The sequence below is a fragment of the Vicia villosa genome, linkage group LG6, assembly GCF_029867415.1.
Source record: "Vicia villosa cultivar HV-30 ecotype Madison, WI linkage group LG6, Vvil1.0, whole genome shotgun sequence".
NCBI lineage: Eukaryota > Viridiplantae > Streptophyta > Magnoliopsida > Fabales > Fabaceae > Vicia > Vicia villosa.
In genome coordinates this window covers 158,973,371-158,996,240 of record NC_081185.1, presented here as the reverse complement: position 1 = coordinate 158,996,240, position 22,870 = coordinate 158,973,371, and the positions used below count along the sequence as shown (strand labels likewise).

General features: G+C 36.0%; 1 pseudogene; it reads left to right on the top strand.

Annotated features, from left to right (window-relative positions):
• LOC131615145 (BTB/POZ domain-containing protein POB1-like) overlaps positions 1-10,946 on the top strand; it is a 38,538-nt pseudogene extending 27,592 nt beyond the window's left edge.
• Positions 10,947-22,870: the final 11,924 nt, after the last annotated feature.

The window sequence follows — 22,870 nt, the reverse complement described above, 5'->3', positions numbered from 1 at the left end:
TTTATTATATTTGAATATTTTTGGTGAATATTGTTCGCTTAGTTATGTATTATTTTGCAGCTCTTTTCTAATGGGATGAGGGAGTCCAAGCAGACGCACATCACCGTAAGAATCACTTCATCTAGTATAAGCATATATAAATAGCTTTTTAGATAACTTTCTTCCTCAAATTTGTTTTCTCCAATAATTTGCTTACTAATGCTGAGTTAATTTTAATGTTTTAGAGGAAGCTCCATTCATGGAGGTTTTGAAATTTATGTACAATAGTTCTGTAAGTGTGACCTCACCGTCTAGCTTGCTGGATGTCTTGATGGCGGAAGAGAAGTTTGGTGTGGTATCCTGCATGAGATACTGCATCAGGATATTGCTGAACATATCCATGACACCAGAGTCCGCGTTGCTCTACCTAGATCTTCCTTATAATGTCCTGATGATTGAAGTTGTTTGGCCATTGACTGTAGCAGCAAAAAAGTATCTTATTGCTCGTTACAAGGACGTCACAAAGTATGTTTCTTTATTCCTCTTAGTTTAAATAATTTATATAATTCAGTACATGGTTGGTATATTTACAAGTCTATTGAGTTATTGCTGATTTTTTTAATACTAATAAGTTTTATTATTTATCAGACATCAGGAGGAGCTGATGGGATTTCCACTTGCTGGGGTCATGGTATTATTATCTAGCGATGAGCTGCAAATCGCATTTGAGGAGGCAGTGTATGATTTTGGGTTGAAGTGGGCTCGAACCCAGTACCCCAGTCTGGAAGAGAGGAGAGAAGTTCTAAGAGCAAAGCTTATCCCCTTCATCCGCTTCCCATATATGACATGTCGCAAGCTGAAGATAGTCCAGAGTTGCAAAGACTTTGAAAATGAAGTCACTTCTAAGCTAGTATTTGATGCATTGTGTTTCAAGGCTGAGGCACCATAATGGAAACAGATACTAGCGGCGGAATCATCTTCCACTAATCGTTTCTTCATTGAGAGTGAAGGATAGAAAAACACTTAGAAAGGGGGGGATTGAATAAGTGTGACTTTAAATCTTGGACGATAAAAATAAATGCACAAATATTTTTATCCTGGTTCGCTGTTAACGAAGCTACTCCAGTCCACCCCCGCAGAGATGATTTACCTCAACTGAGGATTTAATCCACTAATCGCACGGATTACAATGGTTTTCCACTTAGCCGCAACTAAGTCTTCCAGAGTCTTCTGATCACAACCTGATCACTCCAGGAACAACTGCTTAGTTCACTCCTAAGACTTTTTCTAGAGTCTACTGATCAACACGATCACTCTAGGCTTAGTTCACTCCTAAGACTTTCTGCTCAGCCAACTGCTAAGACTTCCTCTAGAGTATTCTGATCAACCTGATCACTCTAGTTACAAACTGCTCAGCCAACTGCCAAGACTTCCTAGAGTATACTGATCAACCGATCACTCTAGTTCCTTACAACTTAATGTAATCAATTCAAGAGTTTACAAATGCTTCTTAAAAGCGATAATCACAACTGTGATATTTCTCTTACAGTTTAAGCTTAATCTCACTAAGATATTACAACAGCAATGTAGTGAGCTTTGATGAAGATGAAGATTCTGAGTTTAGATTTGAACAGCGTTTCAGCAAGTTTGATATAAGTTGATTTTGTGCAGAATCGTTAACCTTGCTTCTCATCAGAACTTCATATTTATAGGCGTTGAGAAGATGACCGTTGAATGCATTTAATGCTTTGCGTGTTCCGTACAGCTTTGCATTTAATGTTATACGCTTTTGTCAACTACCTCGAGCCTTGTTCACGCTGTGTCTACTGACGTAGCCTTTAGTAGCTTTAACGTTCCTTTTGTCAGTCAGCGTAGTCTGCCACGTGTACTTCCTTCTGATCTGATGTTTGTGAATACGACGTTTGAATATCATCAGAGTCAAACAGCTTGGTGCACAGCATCTTCTGATCTTCTGACCTTGAAGTGCTTCTGAGCGTGATACCATCTTCTGATTTTCAGTGCTTCTGATCTCATGTTCTTCTGATGCTTCCATAGACCCATGTTCTGATTCTGCTTCGACCATCTTCTGATGTCTTGCCAGACCATGTTCTGATGTTGCATGCTGAACCATTTGAGACACATCTTCTGAGCGCTGAATTATGCGTACTCTTTATATATTTCCTGAAAGGGAAATTGCATTGGATTAGAGTACCATATTATCTTAAGCAAAATTCATATTATTGTTATCATCAAAACTAAGATAATTGATAAGAACAAATCTTGTTCTAACAATCTCCCCCTTTTTGATGATGACAAAAACATATATAAATGATATGAATTTGCGATCAGAAAGAGTAGACGGCAAAAGACAAATTACACAGCTATAGCATAAGCATATGAATATGTCTCCCCCTGAGATTAACAATCTCCCCCTGAGATAAATAATCTCCCCCTGAAATAAATACTCGAAGAACTTTGATAAAAGACTTCCCTGATTATTTCGGTAGAGACGATCATATAAGCTTCTGCCTTCAGAGAATTCATAGCTTCTGACTTCTGCTTCCATTGGATAGCTTCAGAACTTGAATTTCTTTGATCTTCAGAACATTCACAGCTTCTGACTTCTGCTTCCATTCAGGACAGCTTCAGAACTTGAATTACTGGATCTTTTAGAACATTCACACCTTCTGATTTCTGCTTCCCTCGGATAGCTTCAGAACTTTGAATGTCTACCAACATCACTTCATGCTAGATTTGTATCAGAACATTGTTGAATGTACCAGAGCATCATCTGAGCATCTCTACATCCTGAAATGTTACAGAACAAAAACTAAACGACAAAAGTCAGCATGAACGAGTTAGAACATAAAATGTATATTCAAATACATGATATGTATCAGAGCCAAATGTATCAGAGCATTTAGGCTAAAAACATGTATCAGAGCAAATAATGTATCAGAGCCATAACATTATATGTATCAGGGCAAATAGAATTTTGTCATAACAGGATAGACAATGATATTCAAATTCTATTATCAGTGCTTCTGATTCATTCTTCTTTCTTGCTTCTGATCTCTGAAGCTTGACAGCACTCAGCTTGCTTCAATTTCCATGGTTTTGCTTCTAGTGTTTGCTTTGAAGATTCACTTCACTTCTCTGTACCTGCAAAACACTTAAACCATATAGAACTTGCAGTTCTTGTTAGTGAATGTGTGGGAGCCTTTACCCAGCAACTGATAGATTTAATCAAATCATTTATCATTTATCTTTCTCCCCCTTTTTGTCATAACATCAAAAAAGAATATATAAAAAGATTCAGATGTATAAAACGACAAAAGAAAACATTTACTGGAATGTAAAACACAAAGAAACTTTTTCATTGATCAGCAAAAGAGGATTACAAGAAGTTGTGCAACAAAGAAAAAGAAAACTACTAAGACCAAATCCTAGGACCCCGGCTAAGACCACGTCTGTGCCAGCATGCCATGAAGGAGTGAAACGCCTCATTGACTGCTTCTAGGGCTTTCAGGCGAGGGATCAGGGAGACTTGGTCCTGCAGCAGATCTTCCACCACCTTTACCAGAGACAACATCCTCAGCGGGTGAAGATGAAGAGATGTCTTCAGAAGAGATTAAAGGAGAGGAAAAATCAGAGGAAGCTGAGTCTTGAAGGTCGAAAGATGAGGAAGAAGATGGAGATGATGGAGGGCTTTCACCAGGAGGATGAAACACACGTCTAGAATAGTTTCCAGACAACATTGCTTCGAAAGGATTCACCTTGAGAGGATCATAGGTGATTTTGATCTTTTTGGGTTTGGAGGGAGATGTTTCAACAGCTTTTCGTTTGTTGTTTTTATTATTTTCATGATTTCCTGGGCTTGATGAAGAGTTCATGATGGGTTTGCAGGTAGGGTTTGATATGGAAGAGAGGGAGAGACAAACTTTATGAGGAATGCAAGGAGATAGAAAAAGTTGAGAGGGAACGAGAAGAGTTTAAAGAGTATTTAAAAGAAAATGAAATGAAACGAATGATGACTGGCATTTAATGTTACGTGACGTGAGGAGAGATAATAAAGACAAATGAGGTGACTAGCACAGTTACCTATGGTCGGCGTCCCTTCAACTGCACGCGCGCTTATCCATGAATAGTAACGACAGGTTTACCATCCCGAGATAAAACGTAACAGCTGTTTTGCTTTAAAAGAGGTTCTGAATCAACTTAGACAATGAAACGTTAGTAATAACCGAATCATAATTTCTAAAAGATTTCAATCAGAACTTCTGAAAAAAAATTGTTCCACATTCATTTCAGAAGATACTCATACATGAGAACTTCTCATCTTCTCATTCTGGGCATAAATCCATACTGATGTTCTTCAGAATGAACTTAAACCTATCTTCAGCCAGGGGTTTTGTAAAGATATCAGCCCATTGATGGTCTGTATCAACAAAGTTTAAAGAAATAACACCCTTCTGAACATAGTCCCTTATGAAATGATGTTTTATCTCAATATGTTTAGCTTTTGAATGAAGAATAGGATTCTTAGATAAACATATAGCAGAAGTATTATCACAGAATATAGGAATGTTACTCTCAAATATCTGATAATCTTCTAACTGACTCTTCATCCAGAGCATCTGTGTGCTACAACCAGCAGCAGCGACATATTCTGCTTCTGTTGTTGATAGAGCAATAGTTGCTTGCTTCTTGCTGTACCAGGAGATCAAATGACTTCCAAGAAATTGGCAACTTCCTGAAGTACTTTTTCTTTCAATTCTGTCTCCAGCATAGTCAGCATCGCAGAATCCTACTAAGTTGTATTCTTTAGATTTTCTGTAAACTAAGCCAACATTAGTAGTACCTTTCAGATACCTTAGAATCCTCTTAACAGCAGTTAAATGAGATTCTCTAGGATCTGATTGGAATCTAGCACACAAACAAACACTGAACAGAATGTCAGGTCTAGAAGCAGTCAGATATAGAAGAGATCCAATCATACCTCTGTATAGCTTCTGATCTACCTTCTTACTTACCTCATCCTTACCTAGGATGCATGTTGGATGCATAGGAGTTTTGGCTTCTTTGCAGTCTAGAAGATTAAACTTCTTCAGAAGTTCCTTCACATACTTGGTTTGGTGAACATACGTTCCTTCTGATGTTTGATTTATTTGTATTCCAAGGAAATACTTGAGTTCTCCCATCATGCTCATTTCAAACTCAGCCTGCATAGACTTAGCAAACTCCTTTCCAAGTGTAGCATTAGATGTTCCAAAAATAATATCATCTACATATATTTGACAAATTAAAATATCCTTTTCAAAGGTTTTACAAAAGAGAGTAGTGTCCACTTTTCCTCTAGTGAAACCATTATCCAGAAGGAAAGAACTTAAGCGTTCGTACCAAGCTCTGGGAGCCTGTTTCAATCCATACAATGATTTCTTAAGTTTAAAAACATGATTAGGAGACATAGAGTCTTCAAAACCAGGAGGTTGATGGACATAAACTTCTTCATCTATATAACCATTTAAGAAGGCACTCTTAACATCCATCTGATAGAGAGTGATGTTATGTTGAGTGGCAAAAGAAATTAATAGACGAATAGATTCTAACCTGGCCACTGGTGCAAAGGTTTCTGTGTAGTCAATCCCTTCTTGCTGACTATAACCCTGAGCCACCAGTCTGGCTTTGTTCCTTACCACTTCGCCTTTCTCACTGAGCTTGTTTCTGAAGACCCATTTTGTACCGATTATATTGAATCCATCTGGTCTAGGAACAAGATCCCAAACATCATTCCTTGTAAACTGATTTAGTTCTTCTTGCATAGCAATTATCCAGTCTGGATCTTCTAGAGCATGATCAACAGAAGTTGGCTCGATCAAAGATACAAGACCTAATTGACAGTCTGCATTGTTTCTAAGGAATGCTCTTGTTCTGATTGGATCATCCTTCTTTCCAAGAATGACATCTTCTGAATGACCAGAGATGAGTCTGGATGATCTTCTGACAGATGGTTCTTCAGAAATACTTAGATCCTCCAGAGAAGCTGATACTTGATCTTCAGATTCTTTGCTTCTGAGAAGCTCTGCTTCTGATGCGTTGCTTCTTGGCTCAACAACTTCTGATATGTCAATATCACAACCTGCAAAATTATCAACTTGCTTTGGTTTTTCAGAACCAAGCTTATCATCAAACCTGATATTGATTGATTCTTCTACAACCAATGTTTCAGTATTGTATACTCTGTAGCCTTTTGAGCGTTCAGAATATCCAAGAAGGAAACACTTTTGAGCTTTGGAATCAAACTTACCAAGATGATCTTTAGTGTTCAGAATAAAGCACACACATCCAAAAGGATGGAAATATGAAATGTTGGGCTTTTTATTCTTCCACAATTCATAGGGAGTCTTATTAAGAATAGGTCTGATAGAGATTCTATTCTGAATATAACATGCAGTGTTTATTGCTTCTGCCCAGAAATGCTTAGCCATATTGGTTTCATTGATCATGGTTCTGGCCATTTCTTGAAGAGTCCTATTCTTTCGTTCTACAACCCCATTTTGCTGTGGAGTTCTAGGACAAGAGAAATCATGGGCAATACCATTTTCTTTGAAGAATTCTTCAAAGGGTCTGTTCTCAAATTCACCACCATGATCACTTCTGACCTTTATGATTTTACACTCTTTTTCAGATTGAATCTGAATGCAGAAATCAAAGAACACTGAATGAGTCTCATCCTTGTGTTTCAAGAATTTTACCCATGTCCAGCGGCTATAATCATCTACGATGACTAATCCATATTTCTTTCCTCTGACAGATGCTGTTTTGACTGGACCAAACAGATCAATGTGCAAGAGTTCTAATGGCCTTGAGGTAGAAACAACATTCTTAGACTTGAATGCAGGTTTGGAGAACTTGCCCTTCTGACATGCTTCACAGAGAGCATCTGATTGGAATTTCAGATTAGGGAGTCCTCTGACAAGATTCAGTTTGTTAATCTGAGAGATCTTTCTCAAACTAGCATGACCTAATCTTCTGTGCCAGACCCACTGCTCTTCAGAAACAGACATAAGACAAGTCACCTTCTGACTCATAAGATCTTGCAGATCTGTCTTATAAATGTTGTTCTTCCTCTTGCCTGTAAATAGGATTGAGCCATCCTTCTGATTTACAGCCTTGCAAGACTTTTGATTGAAGATTATATCATAACCGTTGTCACTTAATTGACTGATAGATAAGAGGTTATGAGTTAATCCTTCTACAAGAAGTACATTAGAAATGGAAGGAGAGTTACCAGACTTTATAGTTCCAGAGCCAATTATCTTGCCCTTCTGATCTCCTCCGAACTTGACTTCTCCTCCAGACTTAAGCACCAAGTCTTGGAACATAGACCTTCTTCCTGTCATGTGTCGCGAGCATCCAGAGTCCAGGTACCATGACATGTTGTGCTTTGTCCTTCTTGCAGCCAAGGATATCTGCAATAGGAATAATCTTATCCTTAGGTACCCACATCTTTTTGGGTCCTTTCTTGTTAGATTTTCTCAAGTTCTGATTGAACTTGGGTTTAACATTGTAAGCAATAGGAGGAACAGCATGATAATTCTTAATGTGAGTTTCATGATATTTCCTAGGTTGTGTCACATGCTTCTTAGTGTGTGTTATGTGAAAACTTTGTGCATGTGAGGTGTGCCTAATATCATGAGAGTGGCCATACTTGAACTGATCATACAATGGCTTGTATGTAATTTTCATTTCATCAACTGGTTCAAGTTTGTATGGGGTTTCACCCTCATAACCAATGCCAACTCTTTTGTTTCCAGACACAGCATATATCATAGAAGCTAGCTGACTTCTGCCAATACTTCTAGATAAGAACTTTCTGAAACTTAAATCATATTCTTTCAGAATATGGTTCAGACTAGGAGTGGATTTTTCTGAATCAGAAGGAGATCCAACATTATTGGATAATTTTAAAAGTTTTTCTTTTAATTCAGAATTCTCCAACTCAAGCTTCTTTGTTTCAAATTCAAATTGCTTTTTCAGCTTTTTGTATTTGAGACTAATCTGAGACTTGAGTTCCAGAAGTTCAGTTAGACCGGAAACTAACTCATCTCTAGTAAGTTCAGAAAATACCTCTTCAGAATCTGATTCTGATGTAGCTTCTGATCCGTCATCTTCTGTCGCCATCAGCGCACAGTTGGCCTGCTCATCTTCTGAATCATCTTCTGACTCATCCCAGGTTGCCATAAGACCTTTCTTCTTATGAAACTTTTTCTTGGGACTTTCCTTTTGAAGATTTGGACATTCATTTTTGTAGTGTCCAGGCTCATTGCATTCATAGCACATGACCTTCTTCTTGTCAAATCTTCTTTCATCAGAAGATTCTCCACGTTCAAATTTCCTTGAACTTCTGAAGCCTCTGAACTTCCTTTGCTTGGTCTTCCAGAGTTGATTTAGCCTTCTGGAAATCATGGACAGTTCATCTTCTTCTTCAGATTCTGATTCTTCAGGATCTTCTTCTCTGGCCTGAAAAGCGTTAGTGCATTTCTTGATATTTGATTTTAATGCAATAGACTTACCTTTCTTTTGAGGCTCATTTGCGTCCAGCTCTATTTCATGACTTCTCAAGGCGCTGATAAGCTCTTCCAGAGAAACTTCATTCAGATTCTTTGCAATCTTGAATGCAGTCACCATAGGACCCCATCTTCTGGGTAAGCTTCTGATGATCTTCTTCACATGATCAGCCTTGGTGTATCCTTTGTCAAGAACTCTCAATCCAGCAGTAAGAGTTTGAAATCTCGAAAACATCTTTTCAATGTCTTCATCATCCTCCATCTTGAAGGCTTCATACTTCTGGATTAGGGCAAGAGCTTTTGTCTCCTTGACTTGAGCATTTCCTTCATGAGTCATTTTCAAGGACTCATATATGTCATAGGCCGTTTCCCTGTTAGATATCTTCTCATACTCAGCATGAGAGATAGCATTCAGCAAAACAGTTCTACATTTATGATGATTCCTGAAAAGCTTCTTTTGATCATCATTCATTTCTTGCCTTGACAGCTTTACGCCTCTGGCATTTACAGGATGTTTGTAACCATCCATCAGAAGATCCCATAGATCACCATCTAGACCCAGAAAGTAACTTTCCAGTTTATCTTTCCAGTATTCAAAGTTTTCACCATCAAATACCGGCGGTCTAGTATAACCATTGTTACCGTTGTATTGCTCAGCAGAGCCAGATGTAGATGCAGGTGTAGGTATAGTTCTTTCACTTTCATCAACCATCTTTTAAATGAAGCGTTTTTCTCTTCCTGAATCTTTTCTAAACACGGTTAAGTGCTTGCACCTTAGAACCGGCGCTCTGATACCAATTGAAGGATAGAAAAACACTTAGAAAGGGGGGGATTGAATAAGTGTGACTTTAAATCTTGGACGATAAAAATAAATGCACAAATATTTTTATCCTGGTTCGCTGTTAACGAAGCTACTCCAGTCCACCCCCGCAGAGATGATTTACCTCAACTGAGGATTTAATCCACTAATCGCACGGATTACAATGGTTTTCCACTTAGCCGCAACTAAGTCTTCCAGAGTCTTCTGATCACAACCTGATCACTCCAGGAACAACTGCTTAGTTCACTCCTAAGACTTTTTCTAGAGTCTACTGATCAACACGATCACTCTAGGCTTAGTTCACTCCTAAGACTTTCTGCTCAGCCAACTGCTAAGACTTCCTCTAGAGTATTCTGATCAACCTGATCACTCTAGTTACAAACTGCTCAGCCAACTGCCAAGACTTCCTAGAGTATACTGATCAACCGATCACTCTAGTTCCTTACAACTTAATGTAATCAATTCAAGAGTTTACAAATGCTTCTTAAAAGCGATAATCACAACTGTGATATTTCTCTTACAGTTTAAGCTTAATCTCACTAAGATATTACAACAGCAATGTAGTGAGCTTTGATGAAGATGAAGATTCTGAGTTTAGATTTGAACAGCGTTTCAGCAAGTTTGATATAAGTTGATTTTGTGCAGAATCGTTAACCTTGCTTCTCATCAGAACTTCATATTTATAGGCGTTGAGAAGATGACCGTTGAATGCATTTAATGCTTTGCGTGTTCCGTACAGCTTTGCATTTAATGTTATACGCTTTTGTCAACTACCTCGAGCCTTGTTCACGCTGTGTCTACTGACGTAGCCTTTAGTAGCTTTAACGTTCCTTTTGTCAGTCAGCGTAGTCTGCCACGTGTACTTCCTTCTGATCTGATGTTTGTGAATACGACGTTTGAATATCATCAGAGTCAAACAGCTTGGTGCACAGCATCTTCTGATCTTCTGACCTTGAAGTGCTTCTGAGCGTGATACCATCTTCTGATTTTCAGTGCTTCTGATCTCATGTTCTTCTGATGCTTCCATAGACCCATGTTCTGATTCTGCTTCGACCATCTTCTGATGTCTTGCCAGACCATGTTCTGATGTTGCATGCTGAACCATTTGAGACACATCTTCTGAGCGCTGAATTATGCGTACTCTTTATATATTTCCTGAAAGGGAAATTGCATTGGATTAGAGTACCATATTATCTTAAGCAAAATTCATATTATTGTTATCATCAAAACTAAGATAATTGATAAGAACAAATCTTGTTCTAACAGAGAGGTCATACAAGTAACTCCCTATTTAAGTTGTGGAATTCGAACATCCACATCAACAATGTGTGATATACTTCGACTTGAGGCGGGAGGAGTGCGCCAACTTGTTCCCCTCTGGCCATGTCTATTCACGGGCCTTTCATTTAGGTGGTCAGGGGTTTTTCTTGTCAGCGCATTGCAATATGGACTGACAGAGCTTCTACCATTGCTCCGGCTTATGCTTTGGCATGCCGAAGAATGACTCTGCGAACTTCAGGGTTGACTATAAATTTTCTATTCGGTTGACGCCAACCTTAGAATACATCAGCAAGAATCGAAGTTACCGGTTGAGTTCCAAATGTAATCCAACTTTTTCATGTTAAAAATATAAAGTTTCCTTTATACTTCTGATGTATTCTAAGGATGTCCTCGACCTAACAACAGATTCATAGTCAACACTGAAGTTTGTAGATTTCTTCTCTGGCATGCCAAAGCAAAAGCCGAAGCAATGATAGAAACTCTGTTGGTCCATACAGTAGTGCACTGACAAGAAAACCCCCAGACCGCTTAATTGGAAGGCCCGTGAACATACGTGGCCAGAGGGGAACAAGTTGGCGCACTTCTCCCGCCTCAGGTCTAAGTAAACCACACACTATTGATGTGGAAGTTCGAATTCCACAACTTTAATAGGGCGGTACTTGTATGACCGCTCAATGAAGAAGCGACTAGTGGCATCTGATTCCGCTGCTAGTATCTGTTTTCGATGTGGTGCCTCATCCTTGAAATACAAGGCATCAAATTCTAGCTTAGAAGTGATTTCATGTTCGAAGTCGTTGCAACTCTGGACCATCTTCAGCTTTCGACATGTCATGTATGGGAAGCGAATCAAGGGGATAAGCTTTGCTCTTAGAATTTCTCTCCTCTCTTCCAATCTTGGGTACTGGGTTTGAGCCGACCTCAACCAAAGTCATACACTACATCCTCAAACGCAACCTACAGCTCATCGCTGGATAATAATGCGACGATCCCAGCAAGTGGCAAGCCCATCAGCTCCTAGCTCCTGATATATGGTCAATATCAAAACTTATGAACATTAAAAAATCAGAAATGATTTAGTAGACGATTATAAATATATCAACCACATCCTAAAAATTATTTGTATCATATATCATATAAATTATTTAAACTAAGAGAAATAAATACACATACTTTGTGACGTCCTTATAACGAGCAAGGAGATATTTTTTTGCTGCTACAACCAATTGCCAGACAACTTTAGTCATCAGGACACTGGAAGGAAGCTCTAGGCAGAGCAATGCAGACTCTGGTGTCATGGGTATGTTCAACAATGCTCGAATGCAATATCTCATGCAAGACGCTACCCCGAACTTGTCTGCCGCCATCAAGACATCTAGCAAACTAGGCGGCGAAGTCATGTTTAGAGAAATATTGTACATAAATTTCAAAAGCTCCATGAACGGAGCTTCTTCTCAAAAAAGAAAAATAAATCAACATTAGTAACCAAGCTATCGGAGAAAACAAATCTGACTAAGAAAATAATCTAAAAAACTTTTTATATATGTTTATACCCGATGCAGTGATTCTTATGGTAATGCGAGTCTGCTTGGACTCCCTCATCCCATTAGAAAAGAGCTGCAAAATAATACACATGACTAAGCGAATAATATTTATCAAAAATATTCAAATATGACAAATAAAGAAGAGACATCTACCTTATAGAAGAACCAGCTTTTCGCGGCTAGGATGGAGGAGCTAACATGCAGTGTCTTCACTTTAAGGACTGGAGAGTAGTTCATGTGAAGATTTGCAGTCTCATCAACATTTGCAGTCACGTCACCTATATTAATAATAATCCAACTCAAACCAGTGGGCAACATTGAAAACTCAACATTTATTGAAAATAAATGTTTAACTTGCAAACAAAACAAAAGTGTTTTTTCAGCTTAAGATCGTGTTGCCACACAAAAAATTCAATCAGTGTATGGGTACGATTCACAGCTATTACTAGATTGTGAAATTTAATGGATAATCAATAAGATTATCAAACTGCAAAATCAATCTGTATCAAAAAATTTAATATTCTAATAAACAGTGACAAACCAACTAAAGATGTTGCATCCATGACTTTGTAATGTGGTAATTCTTAAAATAAGTAAATAAAATCATAAAATTGAGAAACTATAAGATAGGTTTTTAAGTTATTCAAGTACCGGCAGTGGAGGCTTCAACCATTGCATCTACATCATGAAAAATGTTCGCCTTAGTAATCTTGAACAATTCAGCCCTTTTGAAAAACATATCTATGTATGATTGCATTCATTTAACATAGAAAATAAATTTCCTTTTCAGTTTGTGGAAACCTAATGTGCTTCATTTGACATCAATCATAAATTTCTAACTCATATTCTCTTTGAATCACAATTACGTTTGGTTCAAAGCATGCTACCAACCCTAGAAGATGAAATGATTAAAAAGCATTTAAACAACAAGAACATATATGAAATGAAAAAATATGTGTGTATATACCATTGTATTTCTGAATGTCCTCCCTTCTCTTTTTACAAAGGCTAGTTCGATTGGCACTTGTGAAGCAACTCTCTTCAAAAAGATCATTCATGATTTCGAGTTGAATGATTCTATCCGAAAAAATAGAATTGTTGAAGGCAAAGCTAAAATCGGTGTCCTCGGAACCTTCGTTTACGATTGAAGACTCAATTAAATTGGTATTGCATATACTGTTCATCCTTTGATTGATAAAGAGACACAACTTTTTTTTTCAAATAACAAGGAAAATGGGAAAGAGGATGACGAAGGTATTACTCTAACTATGAGTAGTAATGTAAATGACTCAAATGTTCCTCTATTTATCTTGAATAAAATTGTCGGAAAAAATTTGGAAAAAGTAATAAATAAGTAAAAAATATGATTTTATTTTTTATTCATGACTTTATTCGTAGAATTTACCGGAACTTACTTTGTGTGTATTAAATTTGTTTGTTGATATACATCTAATTAAGTCATTGATATAAATTATTTTTACAAATTTTATATTTTTTCCTTACAATAAGAATATTAATTAATTTTCATTTTTTATATGTGTGAAATCCTTTGAATGTGTACACTATACATTTTCTTTTAACTTTTTTCAAATTTTAAATTACCTTAAATAAGAATTTAATAAAAATTTTACATTTAATACTATTTAAATTACTATAATTACTTTTATGCTACTTAAAATATTTTACACTATTTTTATAATACAGGATATTTGTTGTTTTTCCCATTTTTATTTGTTTTATCCTTTGAATGTGTATACTATGCAAATATTTACATAATTAGTCCTATATCTATGGATGCCGAGAATAAGTAAATTTTAAATTGAGTCAAGGGAGTAGTATAATTTTTTTTTTATCAAAACAAAATTAACACATTTCATTAATTAAAATATGCTTAATACAAGGAGGAGATATATTAAAAGTGTTACGCCTAGATCAAAAATTGACCGCCTTTGCTAACGAGTGAACAACCATATTCGCTTGGCGCTTAATAAACTTAACCTCAAAGTTGGAATAAATTTGTAACAAGCTTTGGATAGATAAGATGATCACGCTAAATTCAGAATTTTCACAATGGTTAGAATGAATCACTTAAACAACCCTTAGAGCATCACTTTCAAAAATAACTTTATCCAAATGATTTGCTATAGCTCCTTGGATTGCCTACTTCAGGGCCAAAGACTCTGCTTCGACAACGGAAAGAAGATCCAAATCCCAAGTTGTGCTTCCTAAGATAAAATTACCACGGTTATCTCTCACACACCAGCCTCTGTTAGTAGTACCACGGTTATTGCTAAAACCCGCGTCTACATAACACTTTAACCACCCTGTGTCTAGCGGATCCCAATCCGACGGAGGTTGATCAAAATTCCCACTTTCCTTCCAATCTCGCGCTAACTACCAATCCTGCCACCTATAAAACCCTTGTGTACCAAGCGTAGATGCCTCGTCATTTTCATTGTTGCAAATAGCATTGTTTCTATTATTCCAAATTACATCTAGCATAGTAGCAAAAATCCCTGCCGTTCGACTATCCTCATTGGTACAAATATCAAGAATAATAGATTTAACATCATGGAACGAATTGAGGTGGGGTAAAACAGTATCATTCAAACCTGTTATCCTCCAACAACTATTAGTAACCCCATAACTAAAGAAAATATGTCAGTCATCTCCCATCTCATTCTCGGACAGTTGACATTCTAATGGATATTGAACATGATGATGGTGAAGCCGAGAACGGGTTGGTAAACAATCCCTGTAGATTCTCCATAAAAGATGTTTGATTCTAGGCTGAGCTTTGATACTTTAAAGATTCCCCCAATTCCCAACCACCCTTCTATTCACATACTTCTCTTGATTGTTTCTCCATAATCTGTAACCCGATCGAACGCTATAAACACCATTTTGTTCTTCCTTCCAAATCCAATGATCCTCTCCCACCCCATCCAACAACGGGACTTGAATGATATCCTCAGAATCTGTATGATCAAACAAACTATGAATCAAATGAACATCCCATTGTTTCAAGTGAGGAACCATCAAGTGACTAAGATTAAGCTCATACACACCTTTCTTTTGAGGCCCCTTTATACAACCCTCCACTTTTCCTCGAAGCCACGGTTCAACCATCACCGTAATAGTACTTCCATCTCCAATCCCCTACCTGCACCCAAGGGTTAACACATTTCTAGCTTGCCAGATGCTTCTCCAAACAAAACTAGGATTGTTACCAATAGACACTTCAAAAAAGGAAGTTTTTGGAAAATACCTGGCTTTATAGATTCTCGAAACAAGAGCCTAAGGACAAGTTAACAATTTCCATCCCTGCTTTGCTACCATAGACATGTTAAAAGCTTGAAGATCACGAAAGCCCAATCCACCATCTTTCTTAGGGAAAGCTATTCTATCCCATATGCCATCTACCTGATACCTTTATTATTACTACCTCCCCCCCCCCCACCAAAAAGCATTCAACATTCTCTCAATATCATTAATCATGTCGTCGGGGATAATGAAAATACTCATGATATAAGATAGAATAAATTGCAATACGGATTTTATCATGACTTCTTTTCCTGCTTTAGATAAAGATCTCCCTTTCCACGAGTTAATTCTCTTCCAAATTCTATCTTTAATAAACTCAAAAGTAGCCTTCTTACTTCTACCTATCATCGACGGAAGGCCTAAATAAGTACCAGTACCAAGCACAGGACGAACTCCCATAATACGGGCTAAATCCTCTTGAGTTGGTTTACTTAATTTTCTACTAAAGAACACCTTCGATTTGTTCAAGTTAACCTCCTGGCCTGACGCTTCTTCATAAATTTTTAGGATTTCCATAATATGTTTCACCTCGAATAGATTAGCCCTGCAAAAAAGAAAACAATCGTCAGCAAAAAGAATATGAGACACACTAGTTGCCCCTCTGCATATCTGGATACCATGGATATCGCCTCTAGACACCGCATTCTTAATAAGAGCAGTGAGCCCCTTTGAGATAAGAATAAACAGATATGGGGACAGTGGGTCCCCCTGTCTCAATCCTCTTCCTGGTTGAATTGGTCCAACACTATCCGTATTAACAAGAACATTATAGCTAATTGTCATAACACACATCATAACCCATTGAATCCATTTGTCGGCAAAACCCAATCTACTAAGCATACACTTCAAAAAAACCCAATCAATTCTATCATACGCCTTGCTCATATCAATCTTGAGGGCCAACTGGGTCGTATTACCTATTGTCTTCCTTTTAAGGGCATGAATAATCTCGATGGCAATCGTAGCATTATCAAGGATGGATCTTCCTTCCACAAATGCAGATTGCTCCTTTGACACGCATTTGGCTAGGCACTTCTTCATTCTGTTTGCAAGCAGCTTTGATATGATTTTATAGACCACATTACAAAGAGCAATGGGCCGCAAGTCTTGCATACCGGAAGGTTTAGCACACTTTGGAATAAGTCAAAGATTTGTATCATTGAGGGTAGGCGGAAGAAAACCTCTCTCCAGCCAGAACTTAACAGCTTCGAAGATGTCGTCACCACAAACATGCCATAATTTCTGATAAAAAGCTGGGTTTAATCCATTCGGACCCGGGGATTTATCGGGTGCATATTGTTGACCGCTTCAAATAATTCTTCTTTCGTAATCGGAGCTAGAAGCATATCATTATCTTTCATTGAAATGGTCGGTTGTATGAGCTTTAGCACCGGATCGTAAGAGTGAGCATATTCTGTAAAATGCTTCGTGAAATAGGCTTGCACTACCCAACATATACCTTGTTGATCCCTAATTTCCTCTGTTTCATTCCTCAAAACCTCTATTTTCTTAAATTTACGGCGGGCAGGGGGCAGATAAATGGAAGAATTTCGTATTAAGGTCGCCGTCGCGCAGCCAATGCATCTTTGCTCACTGTCGCTAGTAGGAGTTCTCTTTCATAAGGGCTTCATTAAAATCAGATTCCGCTTCAAAAAAACGCATAGCCGAGGTATGGTCATTACGCATGCGATAGAACTCCATCTTTTCTTTATAACCATCCATAGCTTCCTTCTCTTGTTTTCAACACCTTCTGTTCCAATTGTCGAGTTCCAATGTACAACTAGAAATGCGATATACAACATCATTGTTAGCACCATTACTCCATCCCCTTTGAACCACCTCTTCAATAACTTCTTGCATCAACCAACAGTTCTCAAATTTGAAACCACTCCTTCTATGCAATCTCTGAACCGGGTCACAGTGCAAGAGAAACGGACTGTGATCTGAATGTGAAACAATCAAATTAACAATTTTAACATTGGGGAAAGCCGCCATCCAATCAGTGTTAGCAAGAGCTCTGTATAATCTTTCCTCAATCATATGATCTGAATCACGACTTTTCGTCCACGTAAACTGATATCCTTCAAGTAAGATATCAGTAAGATCACAATCATTAACAGCTTGACAAAAACCGTTGCATAACCAATTAGGGTGAGGATGATTGCCTATTTTGTCTTGTTGTGATAAGATATCATTGAAGTCTCCAATTATACACCAAGGTGTGTTAGACATATCTCGAATTTCTCGTAACAACTTCCTCGCTTCTCTCCATCGAGCTCTCTTCGGAAAACCGTAGTAACAGGTCAGCCTCCACACACCTTTATCATCATCTTGGATACGAAGATTGACAAAATTACGAGAGAAATTCATAACATTATTGCAACTACTGGTATCATTCTAAAAAACTGCGATACCGCCACTTCTACCTTCCACATCAATAACTAAGCATGCCTCAAACTTCAGCATCATACAAAAATTGTTCCAGCTTGTGCGATTTAGAAAGAGTTTCGGATAGAAAAAGAATGTCAGGGTGGTACTGATGAGCCAACTTCCGCAAATTAGGAATTGCACTTGGGGTGCTCAATCCCCGGCAATTACAGCTGAGGATTTTCATTAGTCCCGGTAGTCTTGGCTGCCAGGACTTGCCGATAAAAAATATGAATCTCCGCCTTTTTTCCGTCGTTATTCTCATGCAAAACTTCTCTTCTTCTCTTCTTTTTCAGCTTGGTCCTCACGAGTGTAATGGTTTTGGCTATTTTGTTCATCTTCTAGTGTGATGGAAACGCTGGTTAAAGTTGTTCCTCTTGTTTGTGGCTCGGTATTGGGTAGCTTTAATGTGGCTTATGCATGGAAAGATTTTGAGAGTTGTTTTTATTGTGTATGGTTTTGGTTTTAAATTTCATGGGTTTGGGATTAAGGTGCATGGGATTTGTAGTATTGCTACTAGGGGTGGCAATGAAATCCATTAGAGTAAAATCCATCCAATCCATCCACTAAATTATCCATCCAATCCATCCATTATAAAAAAGAATAGTTAATGGATTGAATCCAATCCATCCATTTAAAGTTATGGATGGATCCAATCCATCCAACAAAGTTCAGAAATCCATTGGATTATCTAATGTTTTATTTTAAAACTAATTGATAGTTTTTATAGTTAAATAATAAATATGTATTTTTGTCAAAAAAGAGTTAATTAATTTTTTCAAAAATTTATAAATCTCTCTCATATATATATATATATATATATATATATATATATATATAACCTCTCAGTTAAAATTAAAACAGTAGCAAACATATTCACTACTTTTTGTTTTGTTGGATTCCCTATAAGAAGATGAATGAGCAACAAAATCAAATCTTATTTTGAAGAGAAATGAGTTATATCATATGGTGCTGGTTCAGTATTTTAATATAATAACATCACAATTCATTTAAAAAAAAACATCATAATTTGTATATAATTACCGTATATATATATGTATATATATATATATATATATATATATATATATATATATATATATATATATATATATATATATATATATATATATATATATATATATATATATATATATATATATATATATATATATATATGTTGAATTTTGTTACTTTTACAAAATATCTTTGATCTTAGCCACCTTATCTTGTGTTTTGCAAAATATAAAATCTGAAGATATCAAATATGTTTCTTTTTATATTTTATAATTTCATGCAATAGAATTTTAAGTTTAAAATATTTAAATCAATACCAAAACACAAATCAGTGTAATTACTTAAAACATGGATCCCGATAAACTCAACTACAAGCAAATATTTTAAAGTTTTTTATAACAAATCTCTTTTTATTTGCAAACGAAATAAATATATTTAATCAAAAACAACATTTTCAAGATATTTTAATTTAATCAATACCATACAATTTAAAGTTTAAGTATTAAATGTGTCAGACCTTTAAACTGTGAGCAGTGGCCAATGGGACAGAAAAAAAGATTTTATCAATCCATGTTTTAGAGATTAAAGAAGGTGCATTGTAAAATTAATAAAAAGTGTATTGAAAGATTAATTTAAAAAAAAATGCAGTTAAGAAAAAACTATTTTAAAGAAATTAAAAAAAAAAAAGATTTTCTAAAATATATAAAATAATTAAAATATTTTAATTAGTTTATTGGATGGATGGATATCCATCAATTAAAAAGATGTTAATGGATGGATTGGACTGGATTTTATCCTTAATGGATGGATTGGATTGGATTTTTTAAAGGTTATGTTAGTGAATTGTTAATGGATTAATGGATTGTTTTGATCCATCCATTAACAATCCAATCCATATCCATCCAATCCATCCATTTTGCCACCCCTAATTGCTACTAAAGGTAAGTGCTTATGATGGTTGTTCTGATTGGTGGGTGTGTGGGGTAAAAGCAGGTTAGTGAGGATTGGAATTGGTGGGCCATTGGGAAGACAGTTATTTGGTTGATGGACAACGGTTTGTGGGGCATGGGATTGGCTATTTAGAGGTGTAGTTAATTGATTGGTAATGGTCATAGTAGGTGGAGTAATTGTGGTAGGTGGTTTTAATGTGTCAGAAATCGGGGTTAATGTTTGGTGTGGTGGGGGGACAAGAGAATGATTGGTTAATGAATGGGTTGTCGTGGGAATTAAAGTATTGTTTTGGAGTATTCCACCCTTGATATTGAAGTGTGCTTTTCCTGTTGGTTCGGACAATAAAGTGCCTTTATTTCCAAATATCACACTATTATGACTTGCTGAAAATTCAAAAGTATCATTATTATTCATAACTCTTGAATGCAGCATTTGTTCCCTTGTAGCATGTGGGACCCTTACTCCTTCAGTATCAGGATCACTTCCATCCATATTACCGTGTGTTGCACGCGCCGGTGGGTTGATTGCATCTCCTGCTGTTGTATTGACACTGTGATTTTTTTCTTTCAGCCATCTTGATGAAGATCCTCCTCCATACCTCTGGTTCTCCACCCGTAATTCATTTGACCAGCCGCGAACTCCATCATCTTGTTCCATAGAAAATCGAACCTCACACCTCTGCTCCGAATGACCAAGACATCCACAAACAAAACAAAATAGACTGAGCTTTTCATATTTAAATTTAACAATACACCAATCTCCTCCTTTGTTTTTAATCCTTGTTTGCTTCTTCAACGGTTGCCGCACATCTATCCGAACTCTTACTCGCATATATTCTCTCCAAAATCTAGTATTGTTGTTCCTATCATACTCCACAAACATTCCAATGAAATTTCCCATAGCCTTGCCGACTTTCTCCAGCATAAGACCTGTTGGGATATGATGAACTTGAACCCAGAACTCCACATGATTAAGGGGGATACTTTCAATTTAAACCCCAATCTGAACTCTCTCCATGATCAGTAGATGACTATCAAAAGTCCAAGGACCCCCTTTTAGAACATATTCCATATCTAGATTATGAGAAAAATGAAAAAGAAATAAGCCCTCCCTTGCCTCCTTGATTGTAACTCCCTTCATAAGCCTCCATAGATTTGCTATTCTTGTCTTCATGGCTTTCACATGAACAGGCCTATCACATAAGAATCCTCCAACAAGACACCACCTGAAATCGTTCACCTCCTCTCCATCATTTTCCACATCAAAGCAGAAACAACCTTCATCACTGTCATCATGTATTGATAAACCCTCTATGTCATTAGAGCTAGCCATATTACTCGTAATACTTTTAGCCGTACCAAAAAACCAGGAAAAGAATATAAGCGGCTCCTCAAAAGAAAAGAATATCACAAACCCTAGCAGAGACTAGTTGAATTAAAATACTTGTTTAGCTATATTGTTTGAAAGTGATGCCATAACATATAACACCCATTTTAGAAAACAATTTGAACTATATAAATTAGATCTCATACCTTATTACCAAAGGAGAAGTTTTGATTAATAAATTAGTTAAAGAGGACAGTGGTTGCATTTGTTTTTACAAAAGATTACATACAAATTGGAGATTCTGTTCTAATTTTTATAATAAACTGTGTAATAAGAGAAAAATAGAGTAATATATATATATATATATATATATATATATATATATATATATATATATATATATATATATATATATATATATATATATATATATATATATATATATATATATATATATATATATATATATATATATATATATATATATATATATATATATTACATAAAACCTTTGTAAATAACAGATACCATAGAAAGTTAAGTCAATTCGTAGTTGTACACACACGTCAGGTGTAAGGCGTTTGAATTCAAACTAACGATATCCAATTTATTTATTTTAAAGGTGAAATTCTCAATCACTAGACTACTTGAACAAAATTTTAACCATCATTAAACTACTTAGTGTTATGAGTTGTACTATGTACATTCAACTACTTTTAATCATTAACTCAATCAATTAAACCAATCAATCAACACTTCTCCTCATATATTAGACTAGATTAAGCCAAATTAATCAAATAGCTTTTAAATTTATCAATTTAATTTATTATTTATTTAATTGTAAGGATTTAATTGAAATAATTAGAAATTTAATAATTTTTTTAATATAATATTATAAATTAAAAGTTAAAGAGTATAATAATTTTTTAATATAATATATATATATATATATATATATATATATATATATATATATATATATATATATATATATATATATATATATATATATATATATATATATATATATATAAAGCTTTCTTGTCAATTGATGAAAAAAATACAGTGGTGAATAAAATAGTTTTATAGCGCGTTTTATGTCTTAAAGCGTTTGTGAATAAAAGAATAAAATAATTAGAACAAATAATAAATCGGCAATAAATGATAATCCTGTCTTGAAATATTAGTCATAAATCCATCCTATTATTTTATTTAGGTTGATGTAATATTACACACAATTTAATCATATTATATTATAAAAATCTCATATTGTATTTTTTTTTATTTTGAGACCCTCTACATATTTGAGGGCCTGTGCTGTGGCACTTGTTGCACAGGCACATGGTCGGGCCTGGTATCAGAATGGTATGTCAAAGTTCACCTCCGAACCTGCATGCTTTACATCATCAAGACACTTTATGATCAATCTAATGTTAGGAAGGCCATCATAAATATCAACTTCTTTAAGTAGTGATTGACGTTGGACTTGATAGGCAGGACAACTGTCCGATTCACTACAACAACAATTAGGAGGGGTTAGAACCAGGGCCAACCCAATATATCTAGGGGCCCTGTTTTAAATTTAAAAAAATAGGCCAAAAATAAAAATTTATACAGAGCAGTATTTAATAGGC